The following is a 20,256-nucleotide window of genomic DNA, read 5'->3' on the forward strand; positions in this document are numbered from 1 at the left end:
GGTTAACAGACTAGATCTCGTGTCTCAACGGTTAGTATGCAGACAACGAGAGAGTGTCGATCGATGGTCTATTAAGACGTTGACCGATACACCTTTGACAACGTCGATCGATAGTCAGTTGAGGACATCGATCGATGGGTTCTAGCCAGGCCTATGCGCGAGTATGAAATGCCCTACTAAGATGCTAAATTGGCGGTTAGCCCTCTCTAGCAGTCCTAATATGATAGATAGATGTCAGGATGGGATAACAAGGGTGCTTGAGTATGCAATCCTATGATCAAGTTCTAGTTAGCAAGACTAAAACAAGCAATGAATACAAACTCGTATTGGGCTAATCCCACAAACCTATCTGAACCCTGGATCTAACAGTTGAACTACTCAGACATAGCAAAGGTCTAGAAAAAGCTCTCTTGCCGTCAAAACACTTAGGCAGTATATATTCTACTAGGTTAAAAACTCGTCAGGGCATTTTGGTAATTTGGCTTGGCCGTAGTTTTTAAGTCTGCTGAATCCAAAATGTCGCGTCTGGTGTCTCTACATCGATCGATGGTACTTGTGTACATCGATCTATATTAATCTTCATCTGTCGAGGCAATTCCTGATATCGATCGTTAGCACTGATGCACATCGATCGATTGTTCTTCCTCTCGTCAACCTCTAAGTGGTCAGCTCAGGTGAAATGTCCTTTAAGCTCCAAAATGCTCCAAAATCATAGCTTTACTCCGAAATGAACCTGAACCTGAAAACATACCTAGCAGAGTAGAAAACATAGATATATATATATAGTAAAATACTTATATACCATGGATAAAAATGGGTCAAATCCAAGGTATATCAGACACGATGGACTTCCTGTGTGTACTGAACAGACAGTCCACGTGGGCTAAAGTCACCCGAACAGTCCACGGGAAGGGCCAGCGTGCTGAGTCCAAGGACCAGCGTGCTGATATGTGTACTGATAGACAGCCACAGACGTCATGTGTGTGCTGACGGACACACACGGACCCACATGGACAGCCACGAGCTCAGCCAAGCTCGGTCGCTACGTAGCGACCGAGCGATCGTCCCGCTCGGTCGCTACGTAGCGACCGAGCTCGAGCCAAAGCTCGGTCACTGCGTAGCGACCGAGCGATCGTCCCGCTCGGTCGCTACGTAGCGTCCCGCTCGGTCGCTACGTAGCGACCGAGCACTCGTCTCACTCGGTCGCTACGTAGCGACCGGGCTCGAGCCAAAGTTCGGTCGCTGTGTAGCGATTGAACCTTTCCGAAAATCGATACGACACCAGTCCATGCATTCTCATCAAACCTTCGAATGCTATCTCCCGAAGACCATGGCAAGCTCAGTCCATGTTTCCCGCTATTCTAATTCATCGATCAAACTTCGCGGATTAGAAACCGCGGAAAACTTGTAGTAAACGTGTCGAGTCGGAATACGGCCCAAAGGGACCTAAAACACGATTTGAAGCCCATCCTACGATTTTCCTAACCAAAAGCCCGTAAACCACAGCATGGTTTACGCTTGGCCCACAAGGACGGATAAATGTCAAGTTTCCGCGGATAAATACGGAAGTTTTGAAGATAATTGTGAAGATCGGGAAAAATGGAATATCTCCATTTTTATGCTATGACGGCTTAAGGGCAGAAGAGTAAAAGCGTAAACCAACCTTGGAGCTAGTATATAAGGAGTCCCAGGCGAGGAGCAGAGGAGAGAACTTTTTCAGAGAAAACTTAGCACTTAGAGCAATTTAGGCAATTTTCCGGTTTTGTTATTTCGAGCTGCGACTCAATTAGGTTTAGCCGTCTTAGGGTTGCTAGAACTAGGAATCTCGCCGACAGCTCTCGAGCCCAGGCTTATACCTTGTTGTAACGCTCATACCCAGATTCGGAATAAGATCTACTTTGCTCTCTTTTCGATTTCTTCTTTTTATCGTTGTTATTCTCGTGTTCTGATTGCTTGACGTGTGGTAATTAACAGATATCCGGGTCCTCTGGGAAACTAGGGTTTTCTTAGTTTCCTTATTTAAACGGAAACGACAGTGTGAATTTCGGTTCCCACACTTGTGTGTGCTGACGGACACCCACGGACGTCCTGTGTGTGCTGACGGACACCCACGGACGTCCTGTAAGTACTGAACAGACAGCCCATGTGGACAAAAATCACCCGAACAGTCCACGGGAAGGGCCAGCGTGCTGACTCAAAGGGCCAGCTTGCTGATATGTGTACTGATGGACAGCCACGGACATCCTGTGTGTGCTGACGGACACACACGGACACACACGGATACCCACGGACAGCCACAGACGTCCTTTGTGTGCTGACGGACAGCCACGAATGTAACACCCCCGAACCGTCCTAAGCATAGGTCGACCCACCGGCCAACAATCAAACAAGAACATGACCGACGGACGACCCACACCAAGGGTTGGAGATGAAAGGCCAACCGGCCAGCCAACAATCAAACACGAACATGACTGACCGTCCAACCCAACACCATGGTCCGGAAGCGCTATGTGACGGGCTAAGGACAATCCGGTCAGAGTCACAAACTTTACTCCACGACCTAGACCAGTTCATCCACTAACTCGTCCCGCTGCGTCAAGGCATAAGGCTTTGCAACCCATACCTAGAGTTAGCGTTTTCCGTTAGATCAAGGCCTAAGGCTTTTCAACCCGTACCTCGACCTAACGTTGTGTTAGACCGGACTAGTCAAATATTAGAGTACTCATGAAGCGCATATAAAACAATTACTTTTATTGATTCAAGAAATATTCATACATTGAATAATTCAAGACTGGGCCCGGCCTAATGCCAAATCGAGTCAACATAACACAATTCACAATACCGTTTACAAAAGGCATGAAAATCTACACCGGCGGTCCTAACGTCCAGTACCAAGCTATCCGATCATCCTTACTTAAAGCGACCTGCAAAAAGGACAACGGAGTTGGATGAGTAATCTAGTATTACTCAGTGAGCTGGCGGCCTCTACCCGCAACCTAGACTCTACCCAGAAACCCAAAAATAACAATCAATCTAGCCCTAGCATGCAATAAAAGCAAAGGCTAAGCAAACCGTTACTAAGTTAGACTTGGCCTCCTGCCATGATATAGCTTCAAGTAACGGGAACCTGCATTAAAACAAGTCAACAAACAATCCCTAGTTAACCATATATACGCCTGAGTTCAATACTCATGTAGTGTTAGACACTTAGACTATGCAAGTATCATTAATCGATCGACCAACAATCAAACAAGAACATGATCGGCCAACCAATGATACCGCATAGCTTTAATATCCACCACCCTTCACAAGCAATCACTCAAACACATACAGGCCAACGTCAGGCCTACACTAACAAAATACACATCAAGCCTAATCCGGTACCTAAGCCAGACTTAGGACTTAATGTCTGAAACCTGCAAGCAAATCAATCAACCACAAACACAATAATAACTATGAGTATCATGACTCGATCTAACTAGTAACACCGTATATCGGTGCTACACTGACTCGAGGGTTCCATAACCCTCTACGACACTCTAACACAACACAACACACTACCCCGGGAAATGGTGACTTAGTGTTCATCCTCTCTATCGGCAATATCCTATCTTCCTACCACAAAGGCCAGAAGAAGGAACTTTCAACCGACCGCGGCCCACAGTCCTTCGGGTCACCGCGCGACAGCCCACAGTCCTTCGGGTCACTGCCACATTACACCGTCGTGTAATCACTCAGCCACAGGCCATGATCCCGTCTCTCTGACTCTTCCCGATCCAGCGAATAAGGGGTTTCCTTAAACCCGCTGGGTACGAGGCTGAGGAAAAACTAATCACCCCTAAACAAGCCTAGTATGGACGAGTTATGCTCATACTGTCGGCACACTCACATAACACAAACTCAATCTAGAACCTAACGTAATGATAAAGTTCTAGACACTAACCAGACACTCGACTCTACAACACAAACCAATAGTACCAGTAGTCCGGCCTATATGGCCTAAGACCCTGAGTACTAATAACTAAACAATAATATTGATACTAAACAACTCAATCAAACCGTTACCCAGATAGTCCAGCTTCCCGCTGAGAAACTATCTTTAAAGATAACGGGAACCTGCACTCAACCATATCAACACGCAAGAATAGAAAACATGATGCATCCTATTCTTAGTCCTAATCAGGTTATCAACTCAGTCTCAATTCCATTCATCTCATCTTAGCCCTTGCTAAACTGAGTCCGGTTCCATGAATAAAATAACCCTAAGGACTCTACCATTCAATAGTGTGATCATTCTACTCTATATGCGACTCGATCTATCCTAAATTCCAAGTGGAATTCAAACAAACCAACTCACAGTGTTCTTGCAGCTGGTTGATCGGAGAGAGCCTAGCCAAAACCCAATGCCTCTGTCTTCAATGGACTGGTATGGACGAATCAGGACTTGGACAGAACCTCCTCGGACTTCTGGATCTTCTTCTCGGACTTTCGGTAGAACAATGGCTCTTAAAAATGCTCTAACTTCTTCAAATTAGCTCCAAATCCTTCACTTCCTTTTTCTACTTCACTTTCTCTCTCTAGCCCAAGTTTTAGAGTGATGTTTGAGTGTGTGGAATGAATGAAACGAGCTGGGGGAGCTGGGTTTATATAGATATGGCCAACCATTGAAATGGTGCCACTCCATCGCCTGTGTGTCGTCCCGCATGCTTCCGGTCGCATGCGCGGCGACACACGGGCGTCCAACTGTCACCAAGCATGACTCCTCTGCATGCCAGAAGCCAGCACCACGTCCAGATGTCATTCAGCATGGCTGGAGCTCAGGCATCGCGACACACGGGCCTCTGGGTGTCAAGACGATGCCATGTCGTGCTTTGGGTGTCATGCTGCATGTGAGGCTTCATCCTGCGGAGACATGTCGTGCTACGGAGAGACTAACATGCTTGGATGAAGGAAAGCACGTCCTGATCCCTCAGATAGGGCCACCTCGAGCTTCCCGGTTGATTTGTGCGATTTTGGTCTTTCTGGTGAATTTTCGTCCCGTGATCAATCCCGAATATTTTTCCGCTCCCGTTCTGATTCTCTAAATATTTTTAATAAACTCCAGATGAATAATGAGATCCTCTAAAAATATGTCCCGAGCCTCCGGCTTCTTCCAATAATTTCGAAAAACCGAAATTAGGGTTTTCGACCAACTTCTGGTTTTCCCGTCGTGCTTGCTTCCCGTCCTACTTACTCCCGTCATGCTTCCAAATTATAATATCTCTGAAATAATATTCTGATGATAGATGTGAAGTTTCGCGAAAAACTTAGTGGCTAAGAAACGTCGGGTTTCTGAAACGTCGAGCTTCTAAACCGTCGTGCTTCCAAAAATGTGATTCTTCCAAAATCTTCGTCTGATCAATCTAAGACTCTTCTAAGAAAGGTAGAGCAGCTTAATATGTCTCATGGTTCATTCACGATCCATTCTTCGACCACATCCTACTTCGAACATCTCGGTTGGCCCGTACCGCCCGCGGTTCAATCATCAAGTTGATGCTCGACCAATCTTCTGTCTTCTCCGAATCATGTTAAGTTTTGTGTGATCAAAACTCAACATTACTCCAAATATGTAATCTCCCAAAAGCTTGGCTACAGATTCTGACTTTCCCTTGCTCGACCATTTTATCCCGAAGGGGGGTTATCACAACGGACGTCCTGTGTGTGCTGGCGGACACCCACGGACATCCTCTGTGTACTGAACAGACAGCCCACGTGGGCCAAAATCACCCATATAGCCCACGGGAAGGGCCAGCGTGCTGTGTCCAAGGACCAACGTGCTGATATGTGTACTAATGGACAGCCACGGACGTCCTGTGTGTGCTGACGGACACACATGGACAGTCACGGACGTCCTGTATGTGCTGACGGACACACACAGATGTCTTGTGTGTGCTGATGGACACCCACGGATGTCATGTGTGTGCTGACGGACACACACGGACACACACGGACAAACACGGACAGCCACAAACGTCTTGTGTGTGCTGACGGACAGCCACAGACAGCCATGAACGTCCTGTATGTGCTGGCAGACACCCACGGACGTCCTGTGTGTACTGAACAGACAGGCCACGTGAAAAAAAATCACCCAAACAGTCCACGGGAAGGGCCAGCGTCCTTAGTCCAAGGACCAACGTGGTGACATGTGTACTGATGGACAGCCACGGACGTCCTGTGTGTGCTGACGGACACAGACGGATACACACGGACACACACGGACAGCCACGGACGTCCTGTGTGTGCTGGCGGACACCCACGGACGTCCTGTATGTACTGAACAGACAGCCCACGTGGGCCAAATTCACCCAAACTGTCCACGGGAAGGGCCAGCGTGCTGATATGTGTACTGATGGACAGCCACGGACGTCCTGTGTGTGTTGACGGACACAGACGGACACACACGGACAGCCACGGACGTCCTGTGTGTGCTGACGGACAGCCACTGACGTCCTGTGTGTGCTGATGAACACCCACAGATGTCCTGTGTGTACTGAACAGACAGCCCACGTGGGCCAAAATCACCCAAACAGTCCAAGGGAAGAGTCAGCGTGCTGAGTCCAAGGACCAACGTACTGATATGTGTACTGATGGACAGCAACAGACGTCCTGTGTGTGCTGACGGACATTAACGGACACACACGAACAGCCACGGACGTCCTGTGTGTGCTGGCGGACACCCACAGACGTCCTCTGTGTACTGATCAGACAGCCCACGTGGGCCAAAATCACCCGAACAGTCCACGGGATGAGTCAGCGTGCTGAGTCCAAGGACCAACGTGCTGATATGTGTACTGATGGACAGCCACAGACGTCATGTGTGTGCTGACGGAGACACACGAACACACACGGACAGCCACAGATGTCCTGTGTGTGCTGACGGACACACACGGACGTCCTGTGTGTGCTGACGGACACCCATGGACGTCTTGTGCGTACTGAACAGACAGCCCACGTGGGCCAAAATCACCCGAACAGTCCACGGGATACTGAGTCCAAGGACCAACGAGCTGATATGTGTACTGATGGACACCCACAGACGTCATGTGTGTGCTGACGGACACACACAGACACACACAGACAGCCAGGGACGTCCTGTGTGTGCTGACGGACACCCACGGACGTCCTGTGTGATAACCCGCACTTTGGGATAAAATGGTCGAAAGAGCAAAAGTCAGAATCCAGAGCCGAGCTTTTGGGAATCAAAGCAATTGAAGGAATGTTAAGTTTTGATCACTTAAGACTTAACATGGATCGAAGAAAATAGAAGATTGGTCGAGCATCAACTTTGTGGTTGAGTCGCGGGCAATACAGATCCATCAGGAAATTTGAAGTACGAGAAGGTCGAAGAATGGATCGTGAGTGAAGCATGAGTTGAGATAAGCTGCTCTACCATTGTTAGAAATGTCTTAGATTGATCAGACGGCAGTTTTGGAAGAATCACATTTTTGAAGCACGACGGTTTAGAAGCTCGACGTTTTTGAAGATTGACGTTTCTTCATCGCGAAGTTTTCTCGGAATATCTTCGTATCAGTAAAATATTATTCTGAAGACATTATAAGTCGGAAGCAGGACGGGAATTAAGCAGGACGGGAAGCAAGCACGACGGGATTGAAGCACAACGGGAAAACCCGAAGTTGGGCGAAAACCCTAATTTTGGTATTATCGATTTTTCGAGGAAGCCGGAGGCTCGGGAAATATTTTCCATCAAGGTCAGGATTCATTTGGAGTTTATTAAAAATATTCATCTCATCAGAACGGGCGTAGAAAAATATTCGGGATTGATCGCGGGACGAAAATTCACCGGAAGTGTCGAAATCAGTCGAATGGACCGAGAAGCTCGAGCTGGCCTTATCTATGAGATAAGGACGTGATGTAACCTGCCTGGCATGGTGTGTGGCAAGGGAAGCAGGAGGTGTTGAAGCCCAGGAGAGCACAGCATGCTGATTGACACCCAGAAGCACGAGGTGCCGCGAAACCTGCGATCGGAGCATGCTGAGCGACATGTGTGCGCTGAGTGTCAATCTGGATGAGGTCAGGCCGTGGATCAGACATCTGTAGGGCATGGTGTCACTCTGCATGATGTCCTGGTCATGCCATCAGACATGTGGAGCACGAGGTGCCGCGACGCATGCGTCCGGAGCCATGCGAAGCGACACACGGGCTGCCAGACGGCTTGTTTCTGATTGGTTGCTGCATCCTATATAAACCCCACGACCCCAGCTCATTTCAAACCATCCAGCACACCTGAAACTCAGAGAAAAACGTGAGAGAGAAAGCTAGAGAAAGAAAGTTCGAGTTTCGATCGTTTTCGAGTCTTTTCGGCAGTTTTCGAGAACAGTTATTCTACTGATTTCAAGTCAGCGCCTAGGGGAGGTTCTGGCCAACTGAAGATCAACCAATTGAATATCAATTCAGATGGGAAGCAAGTCAACGTGGTTAGAGAGAGAGAGAAAGAGAGTGTAGCTGAGTTCCGAAGATCGATACTTCACCATGAAGCGATGTTCTGTCCAATCGAAGAATTTCTGCAATTGTTATGCGGAAGCTCTGCCCAAGTCAATCTGTCCACTCTACTCATATTCTTTGATGATCAAGTGGAGGTGCTGTCCAAGATCAGTTCAGTTCCATGGTTTCAGTTCAGTTGAGGTTATGGTTCGATACTCTGTTCAGATTTCGGAAGAATTGTTCAGAAGCTAAGGAAGGTGCTGTTCGAGTTGAGTTCAGTCCAGACCAGTATCAGGGGAGGTTCTTTACAAGTCAAGATAAGTCCAGTCCATTCCAGTCAAGGCGTCCCTTGGGTTTTGGCCAAGTCCTCTCCGATCAACCAGCAGCTTCTCGCCTAGAACACTGTGAGTTGGTTTTGTTTGAATTCCACTGGGAATTTAGGGTAGATCGAGTCGCATATAGAGTAGAATGATCACGTTATTGAATGGTAGAGTCCTTAGGGTTATTTTATTTATGTAACCGGACTCAGTTTAGCAAGGGCTAAGCTGAGATGAATGGAATTAAGACTGAGTTAATAACCTGACTAAGACTAGGGCTAGGATGCATCATGTTTTCTATTCTTGCGTGTTGATATGGTTGAGTGCAGGTTCCCGTTATCTTTAAGGATAGTTTCATAGCAGGAGGCTGGACAATCTGGATAACGGTTTGATTTAATTGATTAGTATTGATTATTATTGCTTAGTCGTTTAGTAGTTAGTACTAAGGGTCTTAGGCCATATAGGCCGGACTACTGGTACTATTGGTTTGTGTTGTAGAGTCGAGTGTCTAGTTAGGATCTGGAACTTTAGCCTTAGGTTACGTTCTAGATTGAGTTTGTTTTGTTGTGAGTGTGCCGACAGTATGTGCGTGACCCGCCCATACTAGGCTTGTGTAGGGGTGAGTTAGTGTTCCTTCAGACCTCGTACCCAGCGGGTTCAAGGAAACCCCTTATTCGCTGGATCGGGAAGACTCAGAGAGACGGGGTCATGGCCTATGGCTGAGTGATTACACGACGGTGTAATGTGGCAGTGACCCGAAGGACTGTGGGCTGTCGCGCGGTGACCCGAAAGACTGTGGGCCGCGGTCGGTTGAAAGTTCCTTCTTCTGGCCTTTGTGGTAGGAAGATAGGATATTGCCGATAGGGAGGAGGAACACGAAGTCACCAGGGCCCAGGTTAGAGTGTTGTGTTAGTGTGTCGTAGAGGGTTATAGAACCCTCGAGTTAGTGTAGCACCGATATACGGTGTTACGAGTTAGATAGAGTCGTAGTTACTCATAGTCTTATTATTGTGATTGTGTTTGTGGTTGATTGATTTGCTTGCAGGTTCTGACATTAAGTCCTAAGTCTGGCTTAGGTACCGGATTAGGCTTGATGTGTATTTTGTTAGTGTAGGCCTGACGTTGGCCTGTATGTGTTTGAGTGATTGCTTGTGAAGGGTGGTGGATATTAAATCTATGCGGTATCATTGGTTGGCCGATCATGTTCTTGTTTGATTGTTGGTCGATCGACTAATGATACTTGTATAGTCTAAGTGTCTAACACTACATGAGTACTGAACTCAGGCGTATATATGGTTAACTAAGGATTGGTTGTTGACTTGTTTTAGTGCAGGTTCCCGTTACTTGAAGCTAGATCATGGCAAGAGGCCAAGTCTAACTTAGTAACGGTTTGCTTAGCCTTAGCTTTTATTGCATGCTGGGGCTAGATTGATTGTTATTTTGGGTTGTCCGGGTTAGAGTCTAGGTTGCGGGTAGAGGCCGCCAGCTCACTGAGTAACATTAGGTTACTCATCCAATCCGTTGTCCTTTTTGCAGGTCGCTTTAGGTAAGGATGATCGGATAGCTTGGTGCTGGACGTTAGGACCGCCGGTGTAGATTTTCATGCCTTTTGTAAACGGTATTGTGGATTTGTGTTTAGTTGACTCGATTTGGCATTAGGCCGGGACCGGTCTCGAATTATATCAATGTATGGATATTTCTCGAATCAATAAAGTAATTGTTTTATATGCGCTTCATGAGTACTCTGATATTTGACTAGTCCGGTCTAACACAACGTTAGGTCGTAGTACGGGTTGAAAAGCCTTAGGCCTCGATCTAACGGAAAACACTAACTCTAGGTACGGGTTGCAAAGCCTTATGCCTTGACGCAGCGGGACGAGTTAGTGGATGAACTGGTCTAGGTCGTGGAGTAAAGTTTGTGACTCTGACCGGATTGTCCCTAGCCCGTCACGTAGCGCTTCCGGACCATGGTGTTGGGTTGGACGGTCAGTCATGTTCTTGTTTGATTGTTGGCTGGCCGGTTGGCCTTTCATCTCCAACCCTGGGTATTGTACGGTCGATCGGTCATGTTCTTGTTTGATTGTTGGCCGGTTGATCGACCATATGTCTAGGACGGTTCGGGGGTGTTACAAAAGGTGGTATCAGAGCATGGTTTCGTCCATGCTTCCGGAACTCATGATTTAATCGGTTTTAAATATTTATCGAGTCAAATTGAGTCACAAAAGGCATTAGGGAAACCGGTCACGTCCAGCGATAGGATTTGAGGTTTTAGGAATTAGGATTGAGATAGTGTAATCTAGAATTGCTAGGTTGCTTGGGTAGAACTGTTAGGTTTCTGGTTAGAATTGCGGTTAGGTTGAATTGTTAGTATTTGCTGGGTTAGTGGATTATTTGATTAATTGTTTACTAACTTGCATGTGAGGTGTTCTTTTGAGTTGCAGCGAGTAAGTGTGTTCGTTGATCGGAACTTTAAGGGATGAAAACCTTAAAGTGGAGGGAGTTCGAGGCCAAACCCAAACCCGAAGCGAAAGAGGAGAGACAGATTCAGAGAGAACTGGACAGTGGTATGGACTGGACAGATGGGAGGAAACAAGACTTCATTGGGGAAGGACTTCATCAGTATTTGGGAAGACGAAGATCAAGAAAAGGTTTGAGGAATCTGGACAAGATAGTATCATGGGCAATGAGGGTGTTATGGCAGAGTAAATGCAAGAAGACGATTCAGTATTCATCAAGTGAAGAGTTTTGTGGCAACTTTGAGAAGGAGACTCATGGGAGAGCAGTAGATACGGTGAAGCAACATGAAGATGAATTCAGCATGAGAGTGAAGCGACATGGAGATGAGTTAAGAATGAGTGAAGCATGGGAGATAAAGAAGTGAAGGACGGATTCAAGACTAAAGGAATGCTTTGAGATGTATCAAGACGGAGTGAGTTCAGAACCAGAAGTTTGGGTGGAGACCAGAGAAACCGAAAGGAGGAAACCAAGGGCAAACCGATAAAGAAACACATAAAGTGATCAAGACCGCGTGACAAGTGATCCAAGGAGAAATTTTCATCAAGGGGATGAACATGTCGTGAAGCTGAGCCATTGGACAACTAAGAATTCGAGGACGAATTCTATTAAGGGGGGAAGAATGTGATAACCCGCACTTCGGGATAAAATGGTCGAAAGAGCAAAAGTCAGAATCCAGAGCCGAGCTTTTGGGAATCAAAGCAATTGAAGGAATGCTAAGTTTTGATCACTTAAGACTTAACATGGATCGAAGAAAATATAAGATTGGTCGAGCATCAACTTTGTGGTTGAGTCGCGGGCAATACAGATCGATCAGGAAATTTGAAGTACGAGAAGGTCGAAGAATGGATCGTGAGTGAAGCATGAGTTGAGATAAGCTGCTCTACCATTGTTAGAAATGTCTTAGATTGATCAGACGGCAGTTTTGGAAGAATCACATTTTTGAAGCACGACGGTTTAGAAGCTCGACGTTTTTGAAGATTGACGTTTCTTCATCGCGAAGTTTTCTCGGAATATCTTCGTATCAGTAAAATATTATTCTGAAGACATTATAAGTCGGAAGCAGGACGGAAATTAAGCAGGACGGGAAGCAAGCACGACGGGATTGAAGCACAACGGGAAAACCCGAAGTTGGGCGAAAACCCTAATTTTGGTATTATCGATTTTTCGACGAAGCCGGAGGCTCGGGAAATATTTTCCATCAAGGTCAGGATTCACTTGGAGTTTATTAAAAATATTCATCTCATCAGAACGGGCGTAGAAAAATATTCGGGATTGATCGCGGGACGAAAATTCACCGGAAGTGTCGAAATCAGTCGAATGGACCGAGAAGCTCGAGCTGGCCTTATCTATGAGATAAGGACGTGATGTAACCTGCCTGGCATGGTGTGTGGCAAGGGAAGCAGGAGGTGTTGAAGCCCAGGAGAGCACAGCATGCTGATTGACACCCAGAAGCACGAGGTGCCACGAAACCTGCGATCGGAGCATGCTGAGCGACATGTGTGCGCTGAGTGTCAATCTGGATGAGGTCAGGCCGTGTATCAGACATCTGTAGGGCATGGTTTCACTCTGCATGATGTCCTGGTCATGCCATCAGACATGTGGAGCACGAGGTGACGCGACGCATGCGTCCGGAGCCATGGGAAGCGACACACGGGCTGCCACACGGCTTGTTTCTGATTGGTTGCTGCATCCTATATAAACCCCACGACCCCAGATCATTTCAAACCATCCAGCACACCTGAAACTCAGAGAAAAACGTGAGAGAGAAAGCTAGAGAAAGAAAGTTCGAGTTTCGATCGTTTTCGAGTCTTTTCGGCAGTTTTCGAGAACAGTTATTCTACTTATTTCAAGTCAGCGCCTAGGGGAGGTTCTAGCCAACTGAAGATCAACCAATTGAATATCAATTCAGATGGGAAGCAAGTCAACGTGGTTAGAGAGAGAGAGAAAGAGAGTGTAGCTGAGTTCCGAAGATCGATACTTCACCAAGAAGCGATGTTTTGTCCAATCGAAGAATTTCTGCAATTGTTATGCGGAAGCTCTGCCCAAGTCAATCTGTCCACTCTACTCATACTCTTTGATGATCAAGTGGAGGTGCTGTCCAAGATCAGTTCAGTTCCATGGTTTCAGTTCAGTTGAGGTTATGGTTCGATACTCTGTTCAGATTTCAGAAGAATTGTTCAGAAGCTAAGGAAGGTGCTGTTCGAGTTGAGTTCAGTCCAGACCAGTATCAGGGGAGGTTCTGTACAAGTCAAGATCAGTCCAGTCCATTCCAGTCAAGGCGTCCCTTGGGTTTTGGCCAAGTCCTCTCCGATCAACTAGCAGCTTCTCGCCTAGAACACTGTGAGTTGGTTTTGTTTGAATTCCACTTGGAATTTAGGGTAGATCGAGTCGCATATAGAGTAGAATGATCACGTTATTGAATGGTAGAGTCCTTAGGGTTATTTTATTTATGGAACCGGACTCAGTTTAGCAAGGGCTAAGCTGAGATGAATGGAATTAAGACTGAGTTAATAACCTGACTAGGACTAGGGCTAGGATGCATCATGTTTTCTATTCTTGCGTGTTGATATGGTTGAGTGCAGGTTCCTGTTATCTTTAAGGATAGTTTCATAGCAGGAGGCTGGACTATCTGGATAACGGTTTGATTTAATTGATTAGTATTGATTATTATTGCTTAGTCGTTTAGTAGTTAGTACTAAGGGTCTTAGGCCATATAGGCCGGACTACTGGTACTATTGGTTTGTGTTGTAGAGTCGAGTGTCTAGTTAGGATCTGGAACTTTAGCCTTAGGTTAGGTTCTAGATTGAGTTTGTTTTGTTGTGAGTGTGCCGACAGTATGCGCGTGACCCGCCCATACTAGGCTTGTGTAGGGGTGAGTTAGTGTTCCTTCAGACCTCGTACCCAGAGGGTTCAAGGAAACCCCTTATTCGCTGGATCGGGAAGACTCAGAGAGACGGGGTCATGGCCTATGGCTGAGTGATTACACGACGGTGTAATGTGGCAGTGACCCGAAGGACTGTGGGCTGTCGCGCGGTGACCCGAAGGACTGTGGGCCGCGGTCGGTTGAAAGTTCCTTCTTCTGGCCTTTGTGGTAGGAAGATAGGATATTGCCGATAGGGAGGAGGAACACGAAGTCACCAGGGCCCAGGTTAGAGTGTTGTGTTAGTGTGTCGTAGAGGGTTATAGAACCCTCGAGTTAGTGTAGCACCGATATACGGTGTTACGAGTTAGATAGAGTCGTAGTTACTCATAGTCTTATTATTGTGATTGTGTTTGTGGTTGATTGATTTGCTTGCAGGTTCTGAGATTAAGTCCTAAGTCTGGCTTAGGTACTGGATTAGGCTTGATGTGTATTTTGTTAGTGTAGGCCTGACGTTGGCCTGTATGTGTTTGAGTGATTGCTTGTGAAGGGTGGTGGATATTAAATCTATGCGGTATCATTGGTTGGCCGATCATGTTCTTGTTTGATTGTTGGTCAATCGACTAATGATACTTGTATAGTCTAAGTGTCTAACACTACATGAGTACTGAACTCAGGCGTATATATGGTTAACTAAGGATTGGTTGTTGACTTGTTTTAGTGCAGGTTCCCGTTACTTGAAGCTAGATCATGGCAGGAGGCCAAGTCTAACTTAGTAACGGTTTGCTTAGCCTTAGCTTTTATTGCATGCTGGGGCTAGATTGATTGTTATTTTGGGTTGTCCGGGTTAGAGTCTAGGTTGCGGGTAGAGGCCGCCAGCTCACTGAGTAACATTAGGTTACTCATCCAACTCCGTTGTCCTTTTTGCAGGTCGCTTTAGGTAAGGATAATCGGATAGCTTGGTGCTGGACGTTAGGACCGCCGGTGTAGATTTTCATGCCTTTTGTAAACGGTATTGTGGATTTGTGTTTAGTTGACTCGATTTGGCATTAGGCCGGGACCGGTCTCGAATTATATCAATGTATGGATATTTCTCGAATCAATAAAGTAATTGTTTTATATGCGCTTCATGAGTACTCTGATATTTGACTAGTCCGGTCTAACACAACGTTAGGTCGTAGTACGGGTTGAAAAGCCTTAGGCCTCGATCTAACGGAAAACGCTAACTCTAGGTACGGTTTGCAAAGCCTTATGCCTTGACGCAGCGGGACGAGTTAGTGGATGAACTGGTCTAGGTCGTGGAGTAAAGTTTGTGACTCTGACCGGATTGTCCCTAGCCCGTCACGTAGCGCTTCCGGACCATGGTGTTGGGTTGGACGGTCAGTCATGTTCTTGTTTGATTGTTGGCTGGCCGGTTGGCCTTTCATATCCAACCCTGGGTATTGTACGGTCGATCGGTCATGTTCTTGTTTGATTGTTGGCCGGTTGATCGACCATATGTCTAGGACGGTTCAGGGGTGTTACATCCTGTGTGTGCTGACGGACACCCACGGACGTCCTGTGTGTACTGAACAGATAGCCCACGTGGACAAAAATCACGCGAACAGTCCACGGGAAGGGCCAGCGTGCTGAGTCCAAGGACCAGCTGGCTGATATGTGTACTGATGGACAGCATTGAGATCAGAACGTTCTGAAGATTTCAACTGAGGTTCATGTTTTTCACCATACTGACCAGACTGACCGGACACTGTACTGGACTGTCCCACATGCATCCGGATGGGAGCTTTGGCTGGAACCATGGCCAGATGACCGATTTGACCATACCAGATTTTGTATCCACCATACTGTTTTCCATTTCATGAAGAACAGTCGAGACGAAATCGCATTCGGACGCACCAATTCTGAGATAGGTCATCGCTACTCAATTCTGGACTGTACCGTACGTACTGCCCGCGCGACCGGATTGGAACTTCTTCAAAACTCACGACCAGACGATCGAATCCCTCGTACTGAATCTCGGCTTTCCTGACCTGTTTTGCAATCTAAGAAGAATGGTCGTGGCAGATTTCAATTTGATCGAATGGATTTCAAGTTAGGCCGTGCAACTTCATTTCCGGCTAGTTTGGACTCTCCTGATCGCGTACTGGCCCTGTCCACGGGACATGCTGAAGGTTCATTGAATCTGGACAGTGGAATTTGAAGAGTTCACTTGCAGTCAATGTTAATTTTCGTGCTTGACCAGATCTGGTCAATTTTATAATTTTCTATGTTTAGATTTCCCACATTTTTCTTTAAGTCTTTTGACTAGAACTTCTATATAATGTAACCATCAGATCTGAATAAGATAATTTCGTTTTGCTTTCATTCTTTTGAGTTTTTACTCTCTTTGTTCTTTGTTAGAACATTTCTTAGTTTCTTGGTGAGGTTATCTCCAAGTTTCGATCCGTCTTTTGTTGGACCGGTGCGTCACATCCGGCAACGATCGAAGTCTGGTAGTATCTTTGGGCTATTCCGCAACCCTTAGTGTCACCGTTCATACCATCAGTTCTCAATCCTCTCGAATCTGAGTTCATATCAACCTTACCGAAAGAGTGATCCTTATTTTGGTTCTATCACCACGTGGGCCAAAATAACCCAAACAGTCCACGGAAAGGGCCAGCGTGCTTAGTCGGAGGACCAACGTGCTGATATGTGTACTGATGGACAACCATGGACGTCCTGTGTGTGCTGACGGACACAGACGGACACACACGGACACACACGGACAGCCACGGACGTCCTATGTGTGCTGGCGGACACCCACAGACGTCCTGTATGTACTGAACAGACAGCCCACGTGGGCCAAATTCACCCAAACAGTCCACGGGAAGGGCCATCGTGCTGAGTCCAAAGACCAACGTGATGATATGTGTACTGATGGACAGCCAAAGACGTCCTGTGTGTGTTAACGGACACACACGGACACACACGGACAGCCACGGACGTCCTGTGTGTGCTGACGGACACACACGGACGTCCTGTGTGTGCTGACGGACACCCACGGACGTCCTGTGTGTGCTGACGGACACACAAAAACACAATGACAGCCACAGACGTCCTGTGTGTGCTGATGGACAGCCACGGACACCCTGTGTGTGCTGGTGGACACCCACAGACGTCCTGTGTGTACTTAATAGACAGCCCACATGGGCCAAAATCACCCGAACAGTCCAAGGGAAGGGCCAGCGTGCAGAGTTCAAGGACCAACGTGCTGATATGTGTACTGATGGACAGCTACGGACGTCTTGTGTGTGCTGACGGACACCCACGGACACACACGGACACACACAGACAGCCACAGACGTCCTGTGTGTGCTGCGGACACCCACAGACGTCCTATTTGTACTGAACAGACAGCCCACGTGGGCCAAAATCAGTCCACGAGAAGAGTCAGCGTGCTGAGTCCAAAGACCAACGTGCTGATATGTGTACTGATGGACAGCGATGGACGTCCTGTGTGTGCTGACGGACACACACGAACAAACACGGACAGCCACAAACGTCCTGTGTGTGCTGACGGACACACAAGGATGTCCTGTGTGTGCTGACGGACACCCATAGACGTCATGTGCGTACTGAACACACAACCCACGTGGGCAAAAATCACCCGAACAGTCCACGGGAAGGGTCAGCGTACTGAGTCCAAGGACCAATGTGCTGATATGTGTACTGATGGACAGCCACAGACTTCTTGTGTGTGCTGACGGACACACACGGACGTCCTGTGTGTGCTGACGAACACCCACGAACATCTTGTGTGTGTTGACGGACACACACGAACACACACAGACAGCCACAGACGTCCTGTGTGTGCTGACGGACAGCCACAGACGTCCTAGGTGTGCTGGCGGACACCCACGGACGTCCTATGCGTACTGAATAGACAGCCCACGTGGGCCAAAATCACCCAAACAGTCCAAGGTAAGGGCCAGCGTGCTGAGTTCAAGGACCAACGTGCTGATATGTGTACTGATGGACAGCCACGGATGTCTTGTGTGTGCTGACAGACACACACGGAAACACACAGACAGCCACGGACGTCCTGTGTGTGCTGGCGGATACCTACAGACGTCCTATGTGTACTGAACAGACAGCCCACGTGGGCCAAAATCAGTCCACGAGAAGAGTCAGCGTGCAGAGTCCAAGGACCAACGTGCTGATATGTGTACTGATGGACAGCCACAGACATCCTGTGTGTGCTGACGGACACACACGAACAAACACGGACAGCCACGGACGTCCGGTGTGTGCTGACGGACACACACGGATGTCCTATGTGTGCTGACGGACACCCACGGACGTCCTGTGCGTACTGAACACACAACCCACGTGGGCCAAAATCACCCGAACAGTCCACGGGAAGGGTCAGCGTACTGAGTCCAAGGACCAATGTGCTGATATGTGTACTGATGGACAGCCACAGACGTCTTGTGTGTGCTGACGGACACACACGGACGTCCTGTGTGTGCTGACGAACACCCACAAATGTCTTGTGTGTGCTGACGGACACACACGAACACACACGGACAGCCACAGACGTCATGTGTGTGCTGACGGACAGCCACGGACGTCCTGTGTGTGCTGGCAGACACCCCCAGACGTCCTGTGTATACTGAATAGACAGCCCACGTGGGCCAAAATCACCCAAACAGTCCAAGGTAAGGGCCAGGGTGGTGAGTTCAAGGACCAACATGCTGATATGTGTACTGATGGACAGCCACATATGTCTGGTGTGTGCTGACGGACACATATGGACACACACAGACAGCCACGGACGTCCTGTGTGTGCTGGCGGACACCCACAGACGTCCTATTTGTACTGAACAGACAGCCCACGTGGGCCAAAATCAGTCCACGGGAAGAGTCAGCGTGCTGAGTCCAAGGACGAACGTGCTGATATGTGTACTGATGGACAGCCACGGACGTCTTGTGTGTGCTGACGGACACTGACGGACACACACGGACGTCCTGTGTGTGTTGACGGACACACACAGACGTCCTGTGTGTGCTGACGGACACCCACAGACGTCCTGTGCGTACGAAACAGACAGCCCACGTGGGCCAAAATCACCTGAACAGTCCACGGGAAGGGTCAGCGTACTGAGTCCAAGGACTAACGTGTTGATATGTGTACTGATGGACAGCCACGGACGTCCTGTGTGTGCTGAAAGACACACACGGACACACACACGGACAGCCACGGACGTCCTGTGTGTGCTGACGGACACCCATGGACATCCTGTGTGTGCTAACGGAAAGAACTTTCCGCGGATTTCTAATCTGCAAAGTTTGATCGATGATTTAGAATAGCGGAAAACATAGACTGAGCTCGCTACGGTCTTCGGGAGATAGCATTTGAAGGTTTGACGAGAATGCATGGACTGGTGTCATCCCGATGGTCGGAAGAGCTTGGTCGCTACGCAGCGACCGAACTTTGGCTCGAGCCCGATCGATACGTAGCGACCGAGCGAGACGGACGCTCGGTCGCTACGTAGCGACCGAGCAAGACGGACGCTCGGTCGCTACGTAGCGACCGAGCTTGGCTCGAGCTCGATCGCTATGTAGCGACCGAGCTGTTTTCATGCTTGGTCGCCGCGTATCGATCGAGCTTGGCTTGTCCGTGGTGTGATTTCCATACTCGAGCTTGTCCGCGGTCTGATTTCCATACTCGAGCTTGTCCGCGGACGATTTGGATACATGTCCGTTGCCTTCGGACAATCGGTATTTAGTGGTTCGATTGATATTTGGACGAGATTTTACTGCAAGGCTCTTCATAAAGATATCTTTACGAAGATTACTTTTCGTAAAAACATTTATGCTGATTTTTACGGACTTTCAGACATTGATTCCGTCATGACCGATTTTGACCCCAACAGTTAGCCCCCCAGCTCGTTAGAACCATGAGTTTCTAGCGTGAGGTTCTAGCGAGTGGCTTGGCAAGTTAGGCAAGTTAGGCGGAGTTACTGGTTGAAAAGGTCTGTGGTAAGTGATCTTCTCGCTCTCCTAAAAGTAGAAAACGCGATAAGATTGGGGCTGCCCCTT

Source organism: Brassica rapa, chromosome A06 (genome assembly GCF_000309985.2).
Source record: "Brassica rapa cultivar Chiifu-401-42 chromosome A06, CAAS_Brap_v3.01, whole genome shotgun sequence".
Lineage (NCBI taxonomy): Eukaryota > Viridiplantae > Streptophyta > Magnoliopsida > Brassicales > Brassicaceae > Brassica > Brassica rapa.